This window comes from Ascaphus truei, chromosome 15, assembly GCF_040206685.1.
Source record: "Ascaphus truei isolate aAscTru1 chromosome 15, aAscTru1.hap1, whole genome shotgun sequence".
In the NCBI taxonomy this organism is placed as follows: Eukaryota; Metazoa; Chordata; class Amphibia; order Anura; family Ascaphidae; genus Ascaphus; species Ascaphus truei.
The window spans coordinates 31,837,856-31,862,646 of record NC_134497.1 but is presented as its reverse complement, the minus strand read 5'-3'; the positions used below and the strand labels follow the sequence as shown (position 1 = coordinate 31,862,646).

The following is a 24,791-nucleotide window of genomic DNA, read 5'->3' as shown; positions in this document are numbered from 1 at the left end:
TTAAAATTCACAGTTTAATGTTAGAACCTGCTTTACTGATCCCCCTCAGATCGTAGGGACATAATAGTAAATATACCACATAGTCGGATTTGCAATTAATAAATATGTTTTATTTTAAAAGTTCAATAAAAAATTTGTTGCAAAAGAAAAAATAGTGCGGCAAGAAGATATCCAGCACAAGTTTTCCTACCACTGCTGGAGGAAACTAACCCCCTGTACTTGAGCGCTTTGTGTTTATCAGCCTTCCGCCCCTTATCCTTCCTACGCCACATCACTGACTTTCTTAACGCGTCTAACCATTTCCTCATGCACTTTAAACCTGGTGTCTCCTCGCTGTCAGCGCCACTGCTTGTGTCTGACTCAGTACTCTCCCTCACGCTCCCACTATCCTCACTGTCTGACCCCTTGGACTCAGTCCGACCTTGTAACAACTGACCCCACCTCACTATCATTATCATTACTATCACTCTCCATTACAGCATTATCATACAGCTCATCTTATCCTGCAGCATTTACACCTGGCTGACCGGTCACGGGTCTCCTGTGCACTGCACGGCTCCCGTTGCTGGTCCCTGGCTTTGCGATGCCTCCCTGTGCCCCTGATTCTGGCATATTCGCTGGGGGGCAGGCCTGAAATGGGGGGTGATCAGATGACCACACCCCGTGGCTTCTAGCAATGGTGACGCAGGGGAAATAGATGGGACAGGATCCGCCACAGAAGCAGGGACCACTACTGGTGCTTTGGGAAGCGGGGGAACAGCCCACCCCTGCATGGCAAGACCCTCCGGGTGGTGTGCTGTGTGGCATGGGGACCAGGAATAAAAAGGGAGATGACAGTGGCTCCACCACTGCCCCTCTGGGCGGGAGGCAGGCTGTCTGGGATCCTGCAGCTGGGTTGACGAGGGGGAGGGCAGCTGGGGGTGAAACAACACTCACCTTGCTCATGGAATGCAGGGGATCTGTGAGGGGGTGGCTGCTTTGGGCTGCGTTGTGGGCGTGGGGGCTCCAGTGTTGTGCTCACCTCCATGGTAGCCATCGCGGCTGGTGCTGGTCGGTGCACTGCTAGCCCCGCCGTAGCTCTCCTTCCCTTAGCATCTGGTGCTGCAGCCTGGGGAGAGAAGGCACCGGAGTGATGATGGGGAGTAGATTCTCCGGGGACCTTTTCCTGTCCCTGCGGCGGCCGGAGGATGCAAGAGCTGGGTGAGGGTCCAGCCGCTCTCTCTTCGGGGCTGGTCTCCGTGCTCCGGCGGTTGGAGGAGGACGGCTGCCCAGTACTGGGCGATCCATGACTCGGAAAACCAGGTAACCTGCAGGGAGGAAGAAGAAAAACAATTAGTGCTGAATTCGAGCAGGCATAGGGTTTAAATACCCCATGCTTGCTCGAATCCTCCCTGTGACAGGGCTGCTTGCACTTTTGTAGAAGTTAAAATGCATGTTTGCTTTCTGGCATCAAGTGCACCACTTTATCTTTTTTTCTTTCTGTTTCTGTCTTTTTTTTTTTTGCTGGGCCAGCAATCTTTTTTTTGTTTCCTTTACCTGAAACTTTACTAACCTTTTAATGTGGTGTCCTGAGGTCAGTCAGTACAATGCAGGTGTGGTTGGTGTTAAACACAGTTTGATGTTACACAGCCATGGGCAGTCTCTGTTAAAAAGGAAAAGGACGTTGCCTTCCTGCATACCACAGGGTAGATTATACCATGGTATGGAGGGGGGGGGGGGGGAATTAAAGTAAGTGATACTGAATGTCATTTATTTTACAGAGTAAAGACATGCATGCGATGTTTGTAAAAGGTACTGTTTTTTGGGGGGCTTGCTATAGAAAATTGTATGTTGTGTGAAGTGTATTATGTTTGCTAATTGTGTAAGTTTTGGGAGACAACTCCCCTGTGTAGTATACTTAATTTGGTTTGGTCCAAATTAACCAGTAATAAAAGGGAGGGGGTTTCTTTCCCTGGGGCTGCTGCACTCCTTGTTGTTGCTGTGTGAGATGAGGTTGTCTCTTTCTGCACGCCTTGTTGCTGTTATGTGATATGAGGATGCAAACTTTCTAATGCAGATATTGCTGGCTACTCTCTGTATGGAGACATCACGCTGGGGGAACTGGTTGTTGTACACCTGAATGTGGAATACCTAATTAAAAGAAGGTTCAGAGAACAGCAAAAGCCTCTTCCATTCTTCCCAGGGTCTGATGCTGCGGCTTCTTTAAACAAAGGCTGGGACGCAACCCTTCACACTCCCCCCTCCACTTCCCACCCCCATTGGTGCATGTGCAAAATTGTAATCCCTCGTGCTGAGGGGGAGGAGCGACCATCTTGGCTCTAAAACCTATGGGGCACATCAGCCCTTATGTGGGCGACGACTTATCTTAGGGCCTCTACCTTTCTTTAAAATACTTAATATTCCCCACCATTTTTATTACATGGGCCATGTTGGACGCCATCGCTGTGCCCCTTAATTGCAGGTAGTAAGTATGCTCAAATCAGAAATCGTTCCTATTGAGAATGACATCTCGGCAACAAAACAAAGCCACTATGTGGTTGTACTGTATATAGTCAGTGTGAGTTTGGATGTGTGATATTATGGCCTCATTACCCAAGTTGTGGGGGATGTTGGTATAAAGACTTGAGACGTTGTGTAACCAATAAAGTATTAGGGTTAATTGTGTCAAGATGTCTGGTACAGATAATTAAATCGCTTCAGTCCTTTAAGTAACTATTCGTATTGCAAACAAGTGGTTATAAATAAAAATCCACCATTTGAGATACGATTTGGCATAATGAGTCTTTAGCAGATGTTATAGGTCTGCCCGCTGGGGACACCAGAGATTTTCCAAAAGACTGATTGGCTCAGCTGGATGTTTTTGTATCAGACAATTCTTTGTATCTTCTGATATGAAGCAATTAAACCCATATGAATGATTGAATCAATCTTTTTTGTAAATCCAAGTTGGATCTATGTGGCTGGACAAGCTTGCGGTGGGGTCAGTAAGAGTCCCAAACATTGGGTAAGGCTTTTACTTTCAGTGGTTTATTTTCCACAATCAAATAAACACTTGATAAACACAAACAAATAAACACTGATTGGCTGAGGAGTAGGTGCTGGGCAGGTGGGCAGTGCTGTGATTGGGCAGGCCAGAGGGAGGGCGTGGCTAGGGAGTTCCGGTGGGAAAATTAAAGGTACGGTATTTAAAGACGAAGCAGATTAGATAGGGAAATTACCTGAGGTTTGGTGATGTTGGCTACACCACTCCAATCCATATGTGTTATAATTATAACAGCTGTATATAGTGTTTTATCCTATCACAGCATGGCGACAGTGGTTTAAAAGTACTAATGCTGTTTAGCATCATTCTGTGGTTATTGATCATTTTATACTGACTGGGGCCAGGGTAGAGTTGGGCAGTGGGTCTTTCTAACACAGAAACATGAAAAAAACCTTCTTCTTTAAAAAGGTTAGTGTCCCCTTCTCCCAGGGTTTAAGCTCACCCCACCCCACTTTTTAAAGTAGAAGGTTTTATCATGTTTCTGTGTTGGACAGACCCATTGCGGTCATTCTACCTCCAGCAGAGGTAAATGAGAATTTACAGTTAAAATTCACAGTTTAATGTTAGAACCTGCTTTACTGATCCCCCTCAGATCGTAGGGACATAATAGTAAATATACCAACCACATAGTCGGATTTGCAATTAATAAATGTTTTATTTTAAAAGTTCAATAAAAAATTTGTTGCAAAAGAAAAAATAGTGCGGCAAGAAGATATCCAGCACAAGCTTTCCTACCACTGCGGGAGGAAACTACGCCCTGTACTTGAGCGCTTTGCATTTATCAGCCTTCCACCCCTTATCCTTCCTACGCCACTTCACTGACTTGCTTAACGCGTCTAACCATTTCCTCATGCACTTTAAACCTGGTGTCTCCTCGCTGTCTGCGCCACTGCTTGTGTCTGACTCAGTACTCTCCCTCACGCTCCCACTATCTTCACTGTCTGACCCCTGGGACTCAGTCCGGCCTTGTAACAACTGACCCCACCTCACTATCATTATCATTACTATCACTCTCCATTACAGCATTATCATACAGCTCATCTTATCCTGCAGCATTTACACCTGGCTGACCGGTCACGGGTCTCCTGTGCACTGCACGGCTCCTGTTGCTGGTCCCTGACTTGGCGACGCCTCCCTGTGCCCTTGATTCTGGCATATCCGCTGGGGGGCAGGCCTGAAATGGGGGGTGATCAGGTGACCACCCCCCGTGGCTTCTAGCAATGGTGACGCAGGGGAAATAGATGGGACAGGATCCGCCACTGAAGCAGGGACCACTACTGGTGCTTTGGGAAGCGGGGGAACAGCCCACCCCTGCATGGCAAGACCCTCCGAGTGGTGTGCTGTGTGGCATGGGGACCAGGAGTAAAAAGGGAGATGGCAGTGGCTCCACCACTGCCCCTTTGTGGGCGGGAGGCAGGCTGCCTGGGATCCTGCAGCTGTGTTGACGAAGGGGAGAGCAGCTGGGGGTGAAACAACACTCACCTTGCTCATGGAATGCAGGGGATCTGTGAGGGGGGGCTGCTGTGGGCTGCGTTGTGGGCGTGGGGGCTCCGGTGTTGTGCTCACCTCCGTGGTTCAAGATTAAATATTTCTTAAAAACTGGGAAAGTGCACTTTCTACATGCTCAAATGAACTAATGACCTTACTAATTCAGTATGAGTCTACAAAGTTGGAGGAAGCAACTGTAGAGTTAGATTTAGAACTCGCACAGACAGATAAGGGGTCTAAGGAATCTGACTTCGTGGAGTTAGAATGAAATTAAAGAAAAATATTGAAAAATTTACAAAAGAAATAAAAGAACGTAAACACAAAAAATTCTTGCGAGATGCTAATGACTTTAAAACGGGCAACCTTTGAGGCGCATGCGCGGCTGGCTGGTGATGGACGCTTAGTCATTCAGCTCCACCAACCGCTGGCATAATAAAGACAATATATAAGACTAAGACCAACATCAGAACAAAGCAAACGAGCAGTATCGGCGTATTAACACACCCCGGTGCGGCAGATCGGCACCAGAACCAGATGGCGGCAACGAGGCAGAAAGCCCGACGCAAGTCGGATGTCAGGGCCTACTTTACAGGACAAGGCAAGGCGGGAGCCGCGGAGCTGTCGGCGGTGTCGGATTCCGATTCCGCCCAGGATACCGAGGGAGCAAGAGCAGCAACGGAACAATCCAGAACCATTAAAAAGGAAATTTCTAAGCTCCTGGTGGATCTGAAATCTTTTTTCAGGGGGGAGGTGGAGGGGCTCCGGCATGATCTAATGCAGATTGGGTCCAGAACAAATGCCCTAGAGGAGCGCATGGAAGCCAGCGAGACCACTCAGCAGACAACAAACTCCCGTATACAGGCCCTAGAACAACGGGTGATGGAGTTGGAGGCCCGCCAGGAGGACGGGGAAAATAGAGACAGGAGGAACAATTTGCGAGTCAGGGGGATCCCGGAGGAGATCTTGGACCCGGAGGCACTGCTGACACGCTGGATGGCCTCCATCCTGCCGGATAAGCCAGAAGCTGAATTTCGGATGGACAGGTGCCATAGAGCCCTGCGATCCCGACCACTGGCCTCAAATCCCCCTAGGGACGTGATCCTCCGCCTCCACTATTTCTCCATAAAGGAGGAGGTGGGAAGGATAGCCCGGGCAACCCCCCATATCACCTTTGAGGGGATAACCCTCACAGTATTCCAGGACTTGTCACCCCTTACTCTGGCCCGACGGAGAGCTGTGGGCCACGTCACCAGGGCTCTCAGAGACAATGAAATAAGGTACCGCTGGGCCTTCCCCTTTGCCTTGGTGGCCACAAAGAACGGAAGACCCCACGTCCTCAAGCAACCTTCGGAGGGGGCAGCCTTCCTGAAAAGGCTTGGGGTGCAGGGAAATATAGCCAACACCCCAGATGGGGCCCAACAAGCTCCGAGTGCGGAATCCCCGTCAAGACGACAGGGTTCCTCTCCCCCAAAGGAGAGGAGTCTAAGTAAAAAAGATGGGAGCGGGAAAAGCCCATAAATCACAGAAGGGGTTACACATAAACACAGAACAGTTTCGTTTCGCTTGTTACGTTGTTACCAACCAGTTTACTTCCTTCATGACAGCCAAGATGCTACCCCAGAGAAGACCTATGCAGGAGAGAGGAGACCAACTCCAGTAGGCCCCAAACAGCGGCCGCCAAGATCAGCGGGCTCACTCAGATCGGGAGGATCCAAGATGGCGTTCCCTTACCTCATGGAGCGGGAAGATGGAGAAGAGGCACGAAATCGACCATGGCGGCGCAACTCTTGGCGGGACGGACTGCTCCGGCGGTGGAACCCGCCCGGGGGGCGGTCCCAGGACCAGCCCTCTCTCCTCAGCAGCCTGCCTCCGAATGAGGAGGACCCGCCCAGACCAGTGACGTCAGAGAGGGGGATCTCACGAGAGGAAGGCTGGGAAGTCGCGGTGACATCACGAGGACGGCGCCGACCTGGATATGCAGAGGAGCTCCTCGGCGGAGGCACGCGAGTTCCGCCGCCGGGGAGAAGCCGACACAAGGACAAGGCGGACATAAGCGAGGGAGGGGGGCAGGAGAGCGATGGTCGCAAGGTCGGGAAGGGGTGTCCCGAGAGAGGAGGGAAAGTTAGAGGAGGGAGTTTGGATGGCGGGAGCTATGGAGGGGCCAAAACAAATGGATTAAATCCCAGCGCTAACAGGCGGCAAGGGAAAAAGTTACCCCTGCTAGAGCCGTGAGGGAAGGAGTAGGAGGGGTGCAAGAGTTGGCACAAAAGGCTGCCAGAATTGATGGGTTAAATTGTTTTAGAGTTTTGGGAATTAGTATAGAGAAAGTAGAGGGTAATAGAGTAGAATATAGAGGTTTACCATGGCCTGCACCAGAACTGGGAGGGGGAAAATAAATAAATAATAAAAATATTATATTTAATAAAAAAAAAAAACTACCTCGACAACAGTTTAGAGTTTGGAGGTTAGGTTTTAGTTCCGCATAACTGCCGGCGGGGGGGGGGGGGGTGACCATCGCCTTGCCCGCAGGTATGTGCATCCGCTTCAGGAGATGGGACAAGTCCCACCTTCCTGGCAAAGACCCGGCTGTCCGTGGCTGGTCGCAAGAGCCACGGAAGGGGACCAAGGGGGAGAGAGGTCCAGGAAGAACAGATCGCAGCCGGGCATTGAACCCGAGGTCTACTAGGACCAATACGGTTCCTGTTATTTGTGTATGTGATATTTATATGTTTCTTTCCCTCATGAAACACACTTCAGTTCTAGACACAGCCCTAAATTTATGGACTCACTTCCGTCAGTTTTTTCTAGCCTCAGGGGCAGAAAAAAAGGGAGGGGTAGCTATATTAATGCATAATAACACCCCATTCCAGGTAGAAAAGATAAAAAGGGACCCCGGGGGAAGGTATATTGTGCTGATCGGGCTCCTCAAACAGACCAGGATCACATTGGCATGCATATATGCACCGAGTGAAGGACAGACAGATTTCTTTAACGTTTTCTTTCAAAAGCTGCAGCAGTGGGCCGAGGGTCATATTGTACTGGGTGGGGACTTTAACTCGGTTCTTAACCCCAAGGTCGATCGCACGACCTCCCAACAATCTATAAGGAAAGCAAGTAATCCCGCTCTCCTGCGGGGCCTGAGGCAAACTGGCCTCGTTGATATTTGGAGAGAGCAGCACCAAGGGGAACGCAGCTACTCCTTTTATTCCCACCCCCACGACAGTTACAGTAGGATTGACCACTTCTTTGTTTCGGGCAGAATGGTCCCACAAATATCCGACACAATCATACATGATATTACATGGTCGGACCATGCATCGATTGAGCTACGATGCAGTCAAATTGGTTCTGTCAGGCCGGGAGCAAATTGGAAGCTAAACGAATCGATGATTAAAATCCCGGAAATACAAAAAAAAGTCAAAGCCGAGCTATCAGCCTACTTCAGGATAAATAGTGGCAGTGTGGATTCCCATTCTCTGTTATGGGAGGCACATAAAGCCACAATCCGGGGGGTCTTGATCAGTATCGCTGCAAGTAGAAAAAAGAAAAAGGAGGCCAAATTAACGCAGCTCTATAAAAGGTTACATGAGCTCTCTATACTACATAACCGGACAGGTAGAGAGGATACCCTTAAGGAGTTGAAGGATGTCAGGATCGAACTGAACCTCTTCCTTACCTCCAGGGCTGAGAAAGACATGAGTTGGACTCAGAGGAAATTTTATGAGAAGGCAAACAAACCAGACACTATGCTGGCTACCAGACTCCGAAACCGGAAACCAAATTATAATATTCAGTCTATCAATACAAGTGGGGGCCAGTGTTCCTCAAACCCTAAAGTGATAGTGGGGGAGTTCGCGAAATTTTACGCACAGCTATACAATGGGGAGAAGGTGGTTCACAATGCGAGGACAAGTAGTAAACTACGGAAATTCCTGGCAGACGCGGCCTTGCCACAATTGACCGGATTAGAGCGAGAGGCACTACAGAGCGACTTTACGAGGGAGGAATTAGAGGCGGTAGTAAAAAACCTAAAAGCATCAAAAGCCCCGGGCCCGGATGGGTTCTCCAATCTGTACTATAAAAAATGTATTGGAGTTCTGGCTCCTCATATGCTCCAGTTATTCAATGGAGTGCTAGCAGGGGAGCCCTTCCCGGGACAGATGCTCCAGGCGTCAATTTCAGTAATTCATAAAGAGGACAAAGATCCCACTAGCTGCCAGAGTTACAGGCCAATCTCATTAATAAATACAGATGTTAAAATCTACTCTAAATTACTGGCCAATAGATTAAATATAATCCTGCCGAGGCTTATCCACCCGGATCAAGTTGGCTTTATTAGAAATAGACAAGCGGCCGACAACACTAGAAGGATTGTTGATATTATAGACTTTATAGGAGCCAAGGAGATCCGAAGTGTGGCCCTAAGCCTAGACGCGGAAAAGGCCTTTGACAGGATTGATTGGCCATACCTGGAGTCCACGCTTGGAGCATTTGGGTTTGGGGGCATATTCCAACAGGCAGTTAAGGCTTTATACACGGCACCAACAGCTAGGGTGGTCCACCAAGGATACCCATCAGATCCTTTTCCAATTAAAAGCGGTACGAGGCAGGGGTGTCCGCTTTCGCCCCTGCTCTTCGCCCTATGCATCGAACCGCTCGCAGCACAAATTCGGAACAACGCTGATATCTCTGGGGTACAAATCCACTCACAGGAGCACAAAGTGGCTTTGTACGCAGATGACATCATTCTAACCCTTACTAAGCCGCTCGTCTCGCTACCCAATCTGTTCGAGCTTCTAGAGCGATTTGCCCAGATCTCAGGCTTTAAAATAAATCAATCCAAATCGGAGGCCCTAAGCCTCAACATGCCAAGAGAGATGGAGAAGCTGATAGAACTCAATTTTGGGTTCAGATGGTGCCCATCCGCCATGAAGTACCTAGGAGTGCAGATCACAAAACAGACAAGCTCCTTATATTCGGCTAACTATCCCAAACTGCTGAGGACTCTAAAAAGAGAGCTGCAGGATTGGAGGGCATATGGTATTTCCTGGTTAGGAAGGATCTATAGCGTCAAGATGAACGTCCTTCCCCGGATTCTATACCTGTTCCAAACTCTCCCAATTCCCGTGGTAAGAGCGGATATTGCAGGGCTCCAAAAATCAATATCCCAATTCATTTGGAATGGTAGAAAACCATGGATTAGAGTAAAGACGATGCAGAAAGCCAAGGAAGCTGGTGGCCTAGCGGTGCCGAGTGTTATATCCTACTACAAAGCGGCACAATTGTGCCAAATCACGCAATGGCACGGGGACCCTGAACTGCGGCGGTGGGTGGCACTGGAGAGGGAGGTGTGCGCCCCGCTGGAGCTCATGGACCTGATCTGGTACCCGAGGAAACGGGTGAGGGATGTTCTCATTCCATTGACCTCTGTACTCAACTCACTCTCGGTCTGGGAGGCTTCCAAAGATAACAGCTCATTGACCTCCAAACATACTCTGGTGGCACCTTTATATGGCAACCCGGACTTTGCTCCTGGTCTGACAGATAAGAGCTTCCCGCTCTGGCGTAAATCGGGGGTTAGACGGTTGAAGGACCTGGAGGTTAAAGGCAAGATCAAATCCTTCGAATCATTACAGTCGGAAACAGGCATTCCCAACACAGATTTTATGAAATACCTCCAGGTCAGGGCATATTATAAAGCACACATGGGGAGGCCACCGTTGACGAATTTTGAGAAGCTCTGTGTGCGAGGGACAGGCACGCGGGGACTGATCTCTGCCTTGTACAGAGAGGTGGTGAATACGAACACAGACAGGACAGGTAAACCCCGTTTCATGACGCAATGGGAAGAGGATCTTCAGGGCCAATTAGAGGACGAGGACTGGGCCGCGGTATTTAAGGCCGCGGCCACTAGCTCCATCTGCACAACATTGAAGGAGAACTCGTATAAAGTATTACTACGGTGGTATCTCACCCCAGTCAGATTAGCTAAATTCAACCGGGGGTCTTCCCCGCTCTGCCCTAGGCAGTGCGGGGAACAAGGGGATCTGGTACACATGCTGTGGTCTTGCCCGAAAATAGTGCCGATATGGACCCAGATCCGAGATTGGCTGCAGAGGATCTTTTTGGGGCTCAAAATTCAGCTGGACCCGTGGCTGTTTTTGTTAGGTAAACCTACGAATGAGGTATCTCGATCGGGTAACAAGTTGATAGCACACTTTGCCACCGCTATGCGGTGCGAGACCGCAGCACTGTGGAATCAGAATGCGATTCCTTCTATAGACAAAATCAGGAACAGAATTTGGTTCATATGCCGAATGGAAAAGTTAACGAGTTTAGTTAACGATTCGGCCGATAAATTCGAAAAAGTCTGGTCATTGTGGTTGGCACAGACCGATATTCAGGGGATGAATGAGGCCACAATATGGCTTTGATAGATGGAAGTGGGTTCTCCTTGGATGATGGATGGGGGGCTACACGGGACGTTCGGACGGCAGGGTTCCCCCAGGGCAGTAGTAATACCCCAACGGAAACGAAGTAGAACAACGGAAGCGGATCTGGCGCAGGGCTCTCGGTGAGATCAAGAATAGGGTGCTAACAGTGCCGGCGCAGGACGTCGGTTCATCAAGTAGTAAGAGACTCGTCTACGCCTTTCCCTCCCTACCCCCCCCTTCCCCCCCATACTTCCCCGTAATTGTTGTCTGTCTGTTAAGGTCTTGTCCTGTAGGTTTCCCCCACGTACGTCCGTCATATGTAGTATGTCCTTGCAAGTGAAGTGTATACGTGGAATAATTATCAACGTAATGTATCCCATTGATTGTATGCACTAAAAACCAATAAAAACAAAGTTGAAAAAAAAAAACGGGCAACCTTTACAAAACAAATAAAAATCAACATAAAGAATATCAGGAATCATCCACTGAGTGGGAAAACTCTGATATTGAGGAAAATACCACTAATCCAGATAATGCCCTAAGTACTAACTCCCAGTCTTTTTTAGAGACACAGAGGGGGAGGAGTGGAAGGGGTGGTGGACAAAGAGGAAGGGGCGAAAAACCAGACGAAGCAAGGGAAAAATTAAGAAACAGAAATATGGGGATACAGGGGCAGAGGAAGGAATTGGAGGAGGCATTATCGCCAGCCCCAATAAGAGATCAAAATGAACTTCAAGTGATAAATTTAACAACTATTAGCCTCACAGCCATACAAGAACAGGTTCTTTAAAAAGGCCTGTCATTTACCCCATCATGCAACTTTGATGTGTTCAATTGGGTCAAAGACATGAACCTCTTTGGCCGAAAACTAGCTCTATAGAAATTCCACAAAAGAAGGGAAATGCTAACACTACCCCAGGAATTTCTGGAGCTAGCTGACCAAGATTTTGAACATCTGAGAACCCTCATATCCCTGGAGGGTGATAATTGTAAAGAACCTGGTCATGGCCCTTTTACCTCTCTTAGGCCAAAAAGTCGTTTCACACCACCAATAAGCTCGGACACTAACATCAATATGTTTTTAAAACTGGTAACAAGGGATCTACAACAACTACCCCCAAGAGGAGGGCACGAAAATATGACAAAAAGAGAAAAAAATGCCTTGAAAGAACTAACAGAATTTAAGGGAATTATAATCAAACCCTCTGATAAAGGGGGAAACATGGTCATTATGGAGGAAGACAGATTTGTTTTAGAAAACATCAGGCTACTTAGTGACAAAAGTTGCTACGAGGTATTACCATATGATCCACATACAATATCCCTAAACTAATTGGCAAAATAAATCCAGTTTAACTTTTGTATAGATATATTAAGGGGCAAACTACACCAGGAGTAATGCAAACCAGACAGTCCTTAGTTAATAGGACACACGAACCACAAACCTGCTCCTCACTCTAGAGGGTGTTTGCACCCTCTAGAGTGAGGAGTAGGCTTGTGGTTCGTGTGTCCTATTAACTAAGGACTGTCTGGTTTGCATTACTCCTTATTTGCCTCCTCTCTTTGCTGTTCTCTGGTGTTCTCAGTTGTTGCTAGTTCACTAATACATTGTAGCTGTTTGCATGTAGTTTGTCCCTGAATATATCTATACAAAAGTTAAACTGGATTTATTTTGCCAATTAGTTTAGGGATATTGTATGTGTATTTAATTAGAATATTACTTAGAATTTGTGGCGGGTCTTCTATTGTTTTTACTTAGGGTCTGTTCTGTTGTTGTGGGTTTTGGGGCTAGGGAAGTACCCTCTTGTCCCCCTGGGACTAAGGGGAACGGGCCTGACGAAGGGACAAGTCCCGAAACGTTGCTCCCCTATACTCCCCCGTTGTGACCCACTTTTTTTGTTTTTTTTTGTTTTCTTTGTTCCCCTTCCACCATTCCCCTCACCTTCCCTTCGTTGTCCCATCCTACTTTTCCTTTATCCCTTATCCTCCTGTACATCCCACGTATGGCCCTACCTATATGTTATCTGTTCTCCTAGTGTGGCGTTGTCAGTTGTTTGACTTATTTGTGCACTGATTAAATTTTCAAATTGGTTATATACCAGTGACTTTGTATCTATTATTAGGGTGTGCTGGATTTTCTTCAGTACTTTATTGTGTTTGAGAGGGATTGGACCCTCTCAAGTCCGTGGCACCCTGCTTTGTGTATATTTATCTACTTTGTGTGAGTGCTGTCTATTACTTTTGTCTATACCGTGGAAACACTGTTTTCTAAGCAATAATAGGGAAAGATAGTGTTGCAGACCTGTCGTAGACTTACAATGCACCCACAAGTGGTATTTATATTTTCTGTACACTGTATCGTGGAGGGTTTTGGTCACTTTTGTTACCCCCATAACTTTTATAATGTCTGTTTATACCCACTTACCAGCTTCACGTTGCAATCTCATATAGAAAAACGCTGCTAAAGGACAAAGCAGTCATGGTGCGTCATGGTGCGCTGACAGCCAAACCAGGGACATTTGAGCAAATACCAGTAGGCTGAAAACCGGAGCCAAAATCCGGTGCATCAAAAAGCCGTACCATATGTATCGACCCTAAGTCCTCAGTTCGATTAGGATAATGTATCAGCAGGAATCCTTATTGAAATCCAAAATTCTGTGTAGGTAGATGTCACAGGAGACCATGGCTTATTAACACATTAATACCGGGATTCTGGATTGAGCACAACAAGGAGGGTAAAATAAATTGTAATTTATTTCCTTTTAAGACAAACACACAACTCTTCACAATTATACTTAATATACACTTACTGGGATGGGGAAACAAAATAAAATGTCCACCGAACGAATGATTTGAAAACAAAGTCTCTGGGCACCACTGCACAGGTGCGGGGTGGTGCACGAATAGAGCCGTGCGAAAGTCCTTGGCTAGGGGCGCGGAATGCAGCCCCTGTAACTCCGCCGAAGGATAACTTTTCGTTCAGTCCTGATAGGATTCGTTCGGGAAACCCTTAGTTCAAACGAATTCTGGAAGAAGAGTGCAATTGTTTGTTACAATGTTTTTAACCCGTCACACTCCGCAACTCTGCTGATGCTGGAACGGACCTTGGTTGAAGCTTAAGATGTTTCTTAGCTGAGTCTTAGGTGAATCTGACTAAAACCAGGCTGGAGGCATTTTTATAAGGTTGAGAGTCCTATCTTTAACCTACACAGCCAACCCCCCATGGGAATAACTTTGTTCACCTATCCCAGACTTGCTAGTAGCTCATAAAACAGGCAGTAGCGGCTTCTCGGTCTGCTAAGAGCGTGCGCCAACTTGGCACCTATGCTGCTTAGCATACAGGACCCAACCTTACCTGGCGACAGTAAGTCTGGCGATCGGCTACCATTTGTTGATAGCCCATACTTCACATCGGTATTGGGTACTTTTTTTTTTTTTCAACTTACATTTTTTTATTGGTTGCTCACATAGTTTACAAACAGTGTCTTCATATACATTGCAGAATAGATACATTTCTGAACCAACGCCGAAATCGGGGTGCGTCTTAGAATCGATGTATTAAAAAAAACTACAGTACTAACTGTAGAGGGAGAGGAGGTTGGCCCGGTATTAAAGGGGTTGCACCCCATATGGCCACCCCTGACCTCACATGGAGGCAAGGGGTTAACTGGAGAGACAGAAAAGAAACACACAAATTGCGCAGTATGCAGCCACTCTTGTCCCTAACCAGAACAAATGTTCCCCTGAGGAAGTGACGCAGAGTCACGAAACGCGTAGGGAGGAGGAGCTTAGTGTTTTGAGCCGGTCCAGCCACCATAGTCCACCTGACGCTGCGAGAGCGCCCTGCACCACCATACCGCTGACGTCACCGGTTCGTGAGTTGCAGATACTGACATCCAGTAGGCCTCCCATGTGCGCATCAGGCTGTTGACAACTTGCGGACGGCATTCGTGAGTTACATCACTATCCCCCATATATTGTAAGTGTGGGTGGTTTGTGTTTTTAAGTTTTAAATAAAGTGTGTTACGTATTACACCATCTGTGTCAACCTTCCCTCCTGTATGGGCATGTCTTATCTGCGTTCCCTGTGAGTGCGAATCACTGTATGGAAGGAGGAATCACCGCGGCCTGTCACGTGGGATCCGTGTACTATCGTGGTGGAGTGAGGATACAAGTACAGATTCTCTCCCCTGTATGCACAAGCTGACATCTTGTAAGTGGGGTTTCTATGTCCATTTGTTCTGGTTAGGGGCAAGAGTGGCTGCATACTGCGCAATTGGTGTGTTTCTTTTCTGTCTCTCCAGAATCACTGTGGACATGGTTAAGGGACTTACCATCTTCCTGGGACTCTGTCTGTATTCCATATACCAACCCCAGAAACCTTCATTTGAGACTGTTTTCATTGGATTACGGTATCTTGGACATTAATTCTAGCGCCGGGAACTTGTATTTTGTATTTGCACTTTTCATTAACAGGTTTGGAATTATCTGTTTTATTAGTCCCCTTGGCAGCTTCAATCACCACCATCCAACTGGTGACTATTATTCACTTAGTTGTGTATATCACTTGCACTTTGTAGATTAGCGCTTGTAGTGGGTATTATTGTTGTTTGTGTAAGGGGTTAACTGGACTGCGGTCCAGGAATGCGGTTTACACCTTGTCATGTCATGAAAATGTATGTTCCCCTGTTCCCATGTTTCATTATAATCCTGTATTTTAATGTTTTAAAGTGCATTTCTGTATCTCCAGTTCTGGAGGTCGCAGAGAGTTCATATTTGGCCAATGTGTGGAGTCACTATAGGCATTAAGAACTGGCAAATTTCGACCCACTGACCCCACCAGAATGGAACTTATTAATATGTGTAGATATTAAAGTATATATGTATGGTATTTTGGATCTGCTCTGAAAATGCAGACCATCTGCTATGCTAATAGGTCATGAAGGGCAGCCGGCTGATTGAGCCTAAGCACTGTGATCAAAAGTTAACTGCCTGATTGTTTACACTAAGTACTAATCAACCGACCAAGTACTAATCAGCAGACTCTGCCACTCTAATTGTTACCTGAGGGTGGAGAATCATCAAACTGGAGTGGTTTGTAAGTGTTATGTCTACACCTACAAACAATGCAGATACTTCATTTGGTAAATTGGTCGTCACCCCTGATTTAATTATGGGGCTACCCATAGAGTCCCAGTACACATGGGCTAATTAGCTGGGGGGCATGGGTTAATCTGTGTCTCCACGTTAGGGATTGGATACAGATAATTGTTCACTAATAGTCTGTATTCAATGTTAAGAATAGGGTTACACAGGTATATAAACTGTGTCAACCCTACAGTAGGAGTTGTTCTTCTGATTCCACCTGGGATGTCACCGGATTTCTGGAGAATTGCTAGCTGATACTTCTCCATCCCCCAACCCTAAGTAAGTGTTACCTTCTTGTCTGTTAATTGTACTATATTGCTGTGTTCACCTTTTTTAAGGAATAAATATATTTTATTATATCTAAGCCTTGTTCAGTTCAACCCAGATATTTGGTGTTCATTATATCTTGTCATAAGTTACCGTGACACTAACCCCCTCTTTTCACTTAACATGTTTCAGGATGTCAGCGGGGGACAAAGCGGGCGGCGGCAGCAGGAGAGGTCCCATGTCTGCAGATGGTTTTAGATGGACAGCGGGCGGGAGTGTGGTGGCGGCAGGACAGGTCCCAAGTCTGCAGGTGAATGAAGATAAGAAGACAGCAGGCGTGCAGTGGCGGAGTCGGCTAATAGATCATAATAGCAGGAGGGAACGGCTTGGGAGGTGCACACTGTAACACCGGAAGTTGACCGGTGTCTGACTTCCGGTTACAGTGTTCACCTCCCAAGCCGTTCCCATATGCCGCTCTGCTCCTGCTCAGCTCTCCTGCTATTATGATCTCCTGCCACCGCACCCACCGCGTGGGTGACCACGCGAAACGCATAAGAGTGTTACTTTGCTGTTTTTAAATGTGCCACTAATACATTTTAGTACTTAGCAAGCTGGCAGTTCTGGTTCATATTTTCCTCCAAGACAGCTGCACCGCCATCTACTATCTTCTCTTGTTTGCTTCATCTCTCTGGTAGGAGCACGCCGACAGCTTCCGGATCTTCATGTGATCACAAGTGAGTAACTGTGACGGTCGTGAGGATTTGGCCCGGGATTAAAGGGGTTACACCCCAATTGGCCACCCTCTACTCTCACCTGGGAAGCAAGGGGTTAACTGGGCTGAGGTCCAGTAATGTGTTTTTACCTCGCATCAATATCCAAATGCTTATTCCCCTGTAAAAAATGTATTGTTTCTGGGCCAGTGCCTGCACCACACACACTGGGGCTTAAGGGGTTAATAAGCTACAGTTTAAGAAAATACAACTGTATTGTGTCTTTTCAGAGAATCTGGACTTCAAAAGGCTTGATTGCAGTTGGGTGTGAAACATACACATGGGGGTTTTGGTGCACAGTATGTTAATACCTAATTTGAAGGCCAAGGGGATATTGCTAGGAAACAGCCCTGATCAAAGGCGTCCTGTTTGCAGGAAGCTAGAGTGGGTTGTGAGCATTATAACTCACACTTACAAAGGCGTCTGATTCAGGAGGTCTGGGAATTAGGTGTGAAATCTAAAACCAGGTGACAAATGTCCTCCACCCAGGGGTCCCTGCTTCAAAGGGTTTATTGATGGGGGCAAGGGGTGTGGCTACCCAAGGAGAAAATCAGAATGGGTGACCTTATTAAATATAAGAATATTATGAGATGTCCTTGGCTGAACGTGCTAAGAGTTACATAGGTGTATTCGTGGGACTTAGCCCCAACTAATGATGCTAAACACTTGATATCTAACAGATACTAAGAGCCAGATATTAATATCTCTCTTAAGTTTAGTACTACATAGTAATATTTAGTCTCATTGGGAGCATCAGATGTGACGGAATGTATTAATATATCTTGCGTGCCAGTAAGTATTACTGAACTGAAGTTATGAAGTTATATCCAGGGTATATGGGATTTTGAGTCTGTTGTGAAAACTACAGACTCCATCTGTATGATAATGAGCAGGAAGGACATCTTGCTAGAATTTACATTGCCTGGTGATCAAAGGCTAAATTGCCTAATTGTTTATGCTTGGCCCAGGGACCAAAGGAACTGAATTTTGAAGTGTGGTACTTCACACTAAACCATGGAAGTCAAAAAACTTCAAAGACTTTTGCTAGCCTTTTCGGCATCTGGGGTTAAGAGATGAGTTTGACATGGTATTTAAGTCAGAGTCACCCTTACTCAAAAGTCTTCACGCAAAGTCTTCATGTGTTCTTCTATACCATCTTGATTGCTGAGAGAAATGCTATGCAATGTCTTGGGATGATTGCTGTATGAACTGCCAGTCCAGATGTGACTGTTTCATCATCCCCATCTTTAAGTAAGTGTCCATATTTTGCCTGTTATTTGTATAATCTGTTGTGTTCACCTTTATCAAGGAATAAATTATATTTTATCATATCTAAGTCTCGTCCCAGTTTAACCCAGTTATATATATATTTATATATTTTTGGTGTATTATTAATAGCCTGTCCCAAAGCTCCCGTCACAGGCTTATTAATAAAACTGGTGGCAAGCGGCGGGATTGAACTGGACCTGTATTACTAGAGTTCTGCAGGATACTGTAATATAGTGGGAACTTGATGGTATTTGCAAGTTCCTGGGACTAAAGATATTGAACACACAGTGTACAACATATAACACAAGATATGGCACCTCCTCACTGTTCCCCTACTTGTGAGAAGCATTGCCTCCAGAACCAAAGTGCCGGCCATCCGTCTGACTGGAGCCGGGCACCGAGACCGGAGGAGTGCATCAAGTCGGCGCGGGGACCAGCAGCCAGCAAGGCTGAGAGAGAGACAGCAATCGGTGAGCATGAAACCCGGCAGGCTGAGCAAAGATCCACAGCTGCAGCTGCTGTAACCATCCAACCGCCCGGAGAGAAGGGAATGGACCCAGCTCCGGGACGGTAGAGACTTGTGGAGGGAGCGGGTGGTCTTGGAGACCACGGAAGTCTTGCACCAGGAGAGGTAACGGCCGTTGCGGTGGCCCGTCCATTTTCCCTGAAAGAGCTAGCACTGGTATGTGCGTTGGGCAAGATGTGGTTCCCGGCGAAGTGGACCCAGTTCCTGGCGTCGGTACCACACCAACCCGCTTATCCCTTCCCAGAGCATCTCCGCTCTGGACTCCGTTGCCCCTTGCTGGGGTTAGTCCACCGGCGGCGGAGAAGCTCTGGAATGAGCCCGGCGCTCGAGCAACTCCGCTCTGGACTCTGTTGCCCCTTGCTGGGGTTAGTCCACCGGTGTCTACCTGTCTTGTATGGCTTCTACACTGCTTATTTAACGGAGACAATTCTCGCTAAAATAACTGACCTCCATGCTGCTAAAGGCAGATATCATCACACTCCGCTCACACCACGGACACCCTCCTTTTGAAGCGCCATGTACATTAATGGCGTTATATACATATATAACACAATATATTAATTCAACCGGTGCTTATGAGCTCTTACAAGCATTTTAAACAAAAACATCTTAATCCTGTAGAAATAAAATTGAAATGTGTTATCTTACTGCTTTACGGAAAAGAAGACAGTTCTACATTACCTTGTTCTCATGATTAAACTGCTTAAGCACAGCTAGTTCATTTTAATGTGAATGCTTCGCATTCTTTAAACTGTAAGAGAGAGGCTGTGCCCCTCCTTTTATTAAGATAGAAATACCGCAAACGAAAAGAAATGTGTCCGGTTTAAAAAGTATCCGCCTGGCCAGGATGAATAAACCTTTCAAACTATAACCAGGGACCGAGCTGAATATACTCCCCTTTTGTTGTGAGGTATTTCTCCCTTTATTCGGTGTACACCTTTTTTTAAAACCTTTTAAAATTTAGATTTCATCATGAGCAACTAATATTCATATTTTTTGTACAGATGTTAATCAGCATGACTTTCACACAAGAAATCATTCAGGAAAAAATTCATCAGGGTTACAAACAAACTCGGTAGCAGTGTTTTTTTTTTTTTTTTTACAGAGACTTTCACTCTGAGCCCCCACGGGCAAAGCAGCACTTCCCTGCTTCTGACTCTGCCAATGACCAAAACCACCACAATTAAAACAGACACAATTATTCTGCCGAGAACAACCTTCTGCATATTCGACAAAACGGGTAATGACTAGCTGTCTGAGCAACAAATTCCTCAGGAATCAGACCAGATTTACACTCGCATTTAAAATTTGTACATTCCTAGGCTTCCGTCCAGAGTCATTCTTACTCATGCAAACACCCATTAGTAGCTTAAAGAAAAACAGCTAAATTATGACAAATAATTGCAATATTTATACTTACACAATATACAATGGTCGTTCAGCTAGATCAGAGACAACAGTCCAGTCGTGCACAGAATTTACTGGACTCTTACCAAAAATTCTGTTTAAAAGGGCCTATCCCAATTCTTCAGTCACAATTTAGGTCTATTAAATTCCCAGAGGGGGTGAAGCATCATATATAAAAATTTACATATATACTCACCACCTTTGTGAATTTCCCACTTCTAGACGCCAAAACTGAAAGGAAAATCCGTTATTTCCTTCCCCTGGCTTCAGAACCAAAAGGAACCTATTCTCTGTAGAGAAAACTGAAGCCTTGTGACCGGACACACTATCTGCACCTGTTTGCAGCAGACTTCCCAGGAAGCTTTCACGCCCTGCAACTGTTATCTTCGATCTTTGATGAACCTTATCATGCCTGGGAGACGAACAAAATGAAACGTAACGCACGCCAGGTTTCAAATCCTTTGTCTCAATTTATTACTCATAGGGTAATGATTTTTATACAGAAAGAAAAAAGATATTAGTTAGAGGCGTAACATAGGCGTATCATAGGCGTGACATAGGCGTATACTAGGTGTGTCTTGGGCGTAGCTTTAATTAGAGGCGTGATTTAGGGGCAGGACATATTAGTGGCGTGACTTTTGAGACGTGTCCCTTTTCAATACAAGCAATGTTCTGAATACATAGCTTATTCATTGTCTGTTATCAAAAGAGACCTTGAGTCTTAGCAACTTTATTTCACTACCTTGCTTCTTGCAGAGAACCATTCTATTATATTCTACTAAAACACCAGGAAATTGACCTCACAAAAGTATCTAGTAATATCCTGGCCAGGGAGAATGAAATGCAATTTAGCAGAGAAACTGAGTGCATTCAGGAATTATATTTCAGCAAAAGGCTGACTACAGAATCTTAACTAGTTATGACCAGACAAAATGGAAGCTTAACATGACTGGAGACTCTGGCCTGACATATTGGTCCTAACAGGCAAGATGTGGTTCCCGGCGAAGTGGACCCAGTTCCTGGCGTCGGTACCACACCAACCCGCTTATCCCCTCCCAGAGCATCTCCGCTCTGGACTCCGTTGCCCCTTGCTGGGGTTAGTCCACCGGCAGCGGAGAAGCTCTGGAATGAGCCCGGCGCTCGATCAACTCCGCTCTGGACTCCGTTGCCCCTTGCTGGGGTTAGTCCACCGGTGGTGGAGAAGCTCCGGCAGGCGCTGCGGCACTGCCACCAAACGGGCCACAATAATGCCCGGTGCCCTGACCGTGCGCGGTCAGGCGAAGAAGCCCCTCAGGGCCAGCGCTCACGAGCTGCGGAAAAGATTACCCAGTTAGCGGCATCCTCTGATGGCTCCCGCCCAGCCAGGGCGACAACTCTTCTCGGGACGTCTCCTGGAGAACCTGGACCGGCTGCATCAGCAACAGCGGCGGAGAGCGGCGGCCATCCACCTGATCCCGGAGGAGAACCGGCGGCGGAGAAGGAGCCGCCACTCCGGCATCCTGCCGGCGGCAATTTTATTTGGAGGGAGGGACAGGTTTTGCGGGAGGGGGTATTTTTACCAAGTTTGCATGAAGCTGTGTTCCTCCACAAAGACCTGGGACCCTTGTCCTGCACCGTTGTACCTGTACCCAACCCAGGCGCTGTCGAGGCAGCTGCCCACTGCTGCCCAGCCCAGATGGTGCCGGTGGCGGCCACTCCAGTCCCCCTGCAATTGGGACCAACGAAGGCGGCGGTCTCTGCAGGGCCCAGCGAGGTAAGCCAGACTAAGTCGCAGACTGACCCTGACTTATTTTTCCCTATGACTGTACCCTGTTGTTTCACTATAGAGGTGACCGGGGGGTGGCAGGAGATAGGGGTACCAGGGGAGGGGAAGGAAGGGCAGCTTGTAGGGCAGCCAGGCTTTCCCATTACCCTGGCGGAGCAGCAAGGGGACTCTCAGTTAAGAGCCCCACTGCTGCAGCCTTGCTATGGGCTGGAGGTACCAGGGTTTGTGGCAAAGTTAGACCACCCCCAGATTACCTGCCAGCCAGGAGCTAAGGTGGGTGCATCTGCACCAGCAACCCTGAGCTCATCCCCGGTAATGGGGAGACAGTGTCAGGGAGATGGCATCGCTGGGGGCTTGTGCCTCTACCCTTTCAATGGGGTACTGGCCTACCATGCGAGTTCCCTGGCAGATCCCCAGGAGTGAAGCTGAAGGTACACGTCTTGGAGCATCAAACACCAATTTGACGTACGGATGACGGAAGTTGAGTCACTGATCAGGGTTGAATCCCTCTCCCAGAGCGGGGAGGACCAGGCCAGTGCCTCATTGTAGAGGAAGAAAGGGGGTGGCCCGGTATTAAAGGGGTTGCACCCCATATGGCCATCCCCTAACCTCACCAGAGAGACAAGGGGTTAACTGGACTGCAGTCCAGGGATGAGGTTTGCACCTTGTTGTACCTTGAAAATGTATGTTCCCCTGTTCCCATGTTTCATTATAAGCATGTATTTTAATGTTTTAAAGTGCATTTCTGTATCTCCAGTTCTGGAGGTCGCAGAGAGTTCATATTTGGCCAATATGTGGAGTCACTGTAGGCATTAAAAACTGGCAAAGGTCGACCCACTGAGCCCATCAGAATGGAATTAATTAATATGTGTAGATATTAAAGTGTATATATATTATATTTTGGATCTGTTCTGAAAATGCAGACGCCATTTGCTAGGCTAATAGGTCATGAAGGGCAGACGGCTGATTAGCCTAAGCACGGCAATCAAAAGTTAACTGCCTTGATTGTTACCCAATGTCTAGGGATTAAGTATTAATCAATCAACAAACTCTGTTACCTGAGGGCATGGGTTAGTCTGTTAGTCTGTGTCTCCACGTTAGATAATTGTTCACCAATAGGCTGTGTTCAATGTTAAGAATAGGGTTGCACAGGTATATAAACTGTGTCAACCCTACAGTTTTGGGTTGTGCTGGAGTTATGCTTCTGATACCATCTTGAATGTCACTGGACTGTTGGAGAATTGCTATTGGATACTTCTCCATCCCCCAACCCTAAGTAAGTGTTATCTTCTTGTCTGTTAATTGTACTATATTGCTGTGGTCACCTTATTTAAGGAATAAATTATATTTTATTATATCTAAGCCTCGTTCAGTTCAACCCAGATATTTGGTATTCATTATATCTTGTCATAAGCTACCGTGACAAGCTCTATAATTAACTGGTGGCAAGCGGCGGGATTGATCTGGACCTGTGTTACAGTATACTGCAGGATACTGTAACATAGTAGGAACTTGATGGTAATTGCAAGTTCCTGGGACTAAAGATATTGAACACACAGTAGTGCAACATTTAACACAAGTTGTAACACCACCTCACTTCTGCAACCGTGAACCATGAGCGAGGCTGAAGGCTCATCCAACATGTGGACCCGAGCTCAGCTGAAGGACAAGTGCCGTGAATATGGACTGCCTTATGAGAACCAGGAGGTCGCAGACATGGTTGACGGAATCGGTGACTATGAAGCCGGCTTGCAGAGCCTCAGGATACGGCTGCTTGCCCTTTTACAGCCACCCGGAGATCAGGGAAGGAACCCAGTGCCGGGGCGGCGGAATCTCGGGGAGGGAACGAGTGCACCTCCCAGGAGCAGTGCAACAGGAGGGGTACTGGTTGCTGCGGCTACCAGTCTGTTCACCCCTGAAATGTTGGCACTGATTACTGCGTGGGGAGACAGAGGGACACCGGAGGAGCGGCTGCAGTTTATCACTATGGCAGTGAACAGACCCGCTTATTGCCCCCCTGTCCAACCCAACAACGATGAACTTAAACTGGATCAGCACAGTCTCACCAAGTTCGTGGAAGGCACTGACCAGATTGACAGTTTTTTAAAGAACTTTGAGACACAGTGTCGGCAGTACAAAGTGCTTCCCCAGGATAGGGTTGCACGTTTAAACCCCTTACTGTCCGGCTTGGCTAAGCAGACGATGATGGCGCTTCCAGATGAGTATGCTGATGACTACGAACACCTGAAAGAACTGTTATTGTTTCAGTATGGTTTTACCCCTGAAGCCTACCGGAGTAAATTCCGGCAGGAGGAGAGACAGCCCCAGGAGTCCTATGTTACCTACGTGACCCGCATGGCTTTGTACGGGATACGCTGGATGGAGGGCTATGAGGCACGGACTTACCAATGCCTGCTGGACCTCATCTTCCAGGAACAGCTCATGGATCAGTGCCCGCCGGCGGTGAGGACTTGGGTGTACGACAAGAAGCCCAAGACTTACCAGGAGGCGGCGAGGCTTGCAGATGACTATGTGGCCAGCCGAGCCCTGATGACCGCCAAAACAGTAGCCAAGGCGCGGCGGCACCGGCCAGAAGGTCTGCCAATACCCCCCAATGGACTCAGAGGCCGTCTGCAGGCAGCAGTCCACCGAAGGCAGGGGAGCTCCGGCACGA

At 47.3% G+C, this 24,791-nt stretch overlaps 1 protein-coding gene across 8 annotated transcripts in view; it reads left to right on the top strand.

Moving 5' to 3' along the window:
• LOC142466770 (uncharacterized) overlaps window positions 1-24,791 on the top strand; it is a 616,011-nt gene that overhangs the window by 428,960 nt on the left and 162,260 nt on the right. The window lies entirely within an intron of this gene.